The sequence below is a fragment of the Mustela nigripes genome, chromosome 5, assembly GCF_022355385.1.
Source record: "Mustela nigripes isolate SB6536 chromosome 5, MUSNIG.SB6536, whole genome shotgun sequence".
Taxonomy (NCBI): domain Eukaryota; kingdom Metazoa; phylum Chordata; class Mammalia; order Carnivora; family Mustelidae; genus Mustela; species Mustela nigripes.
Window position 1 is genome coordinate 27,338,016 of NC_081561.1, and position 1,647 is coordinate 27,339,662.

Genomic DNA, 1,647 nt, shown 5'->3' on the forward strand with positions numbered 1-1,647 from the left:
AAACTTGATATCCCAAGTGAGACTCCAGGCATCAACTCATCCCTCACAGTCCACCTCTGCTATAGAACCTGGGCATTCTAGGTAACAACTTCTAATATGGATTGTTTCAAGATGAGGAGAGGAAAATCACTGCCTGCCTCCTGTATGCTGATGTGGCTTCTCTTTAGAGTCCTGAGACTTGGTAAATGAATTATCCATCAATCACAGAGGACATGAAGGCCACAAAAAGTCAGGAGGAGACAAGGGTCTCTGTCCGAGACACTACTTGCATATTCTCATTCTTTTTCTGGAAGGAAAGATAATAAACTTTTTGTCCAGTTCTGTACTGACCCTAGCCCCCACTGACCATGACTGTGGCCCTCAGCTTCACCTTGCAGTGAATCCACCTTCTCCTCCCCCTCCAACCTTCAGCTGTAAGCAGGAACATGAATAGCAGCTTTGGTTTGATTTTCCCTTAGAATCCTGGAGGATATAGCTGTTTGATAAATGTTTTGTATCTAACTTGAAAATCTTAGTTTCTATATCATCCTTAATTCCTGATTAGAGCTAGGCTCCAACTCTAAGTAAAGCCAAGGGAAATGAAAATATCCCTTCCAGAAATGCTGCCTAAATATAAATCTTTGGTCAGCTCTCAGAATTCCTGAATAGAGACACATGTGGAGGGACCACAGAGATCCCAGGGTAGTGGGAATTATGGATGAAATTAGCCAGAAGAGAAGTAAAGTCTGGGCTCTCATGTTCCTAACCATTTCACCTGACTTCTCTCCTAGACTCCTCCAAAATTTCAAGTTTCTCTTCTTAATCATTAAAAGCAATGTCAAATAACTTATAAATGCTCTTGATTTCCACTGTAGGAAGGAATGCCTGAAAAACAATCTGAGGGGTTTGAAGTGGCGGTGGGGTGGGAGGTCGTGGTACCAGGTGGTGGGTATTATAGAGGGCACAGATTGCATGGAGCACTGGGTGTGGTGAAAAAATAATGATACTGTTATGCTGAAAATAAATAAATTTAAAAAAATTCAAAAGCAAAAAAAAAAAAAGGGGGAATAGGCAGGCAGGGTAGGTGTGGAGTTGACAGAAACAGGCGTGGATTTATTTTTGTGTGTGGTATAAGGAAACGGTCCAGCTTCATTCTTCTGTATATGACTGTCCAATTTTCCCAGCATCATTTGTTGAAGAGACTCTTTTCCATTGGACATTCTTTCCTGCATTGTCCAAGATTAGTTGACCATAGAGTGAGGGTCCATTTCTGGTTTCTCTATTCTGTTCCATTTATCTATGTGTCTGCTTCTGGACCATTTCTTTACACCATATATAAAAATAGACTCAAAATGGATGAAAGTTTTAAATGTGAGATGGGGGGGGGGCACCAGGGTGGCTCAGTGGGTTAAAGCCTCTGCCTTCGGCTTGGGTCATGATCCCAGGGTCCTGGGATCGAGCCCTGCATTGGGCTCTCTGTTCAATAGGAGCCTGCTTCCTCCTCTCTCTCTGCCTGCCTCTCTGCTTACTTGTGATCTTTGTCTGTCATATAAATAAATAAAATCTTTTTAAAAAAGTGTGAGATGGGAATCTATCAAAATCCTAGAGGAGAACACAGGCAGCAACCTCTGTGACCTCAGCCACAGCAACTACTTGCTATACATGTCT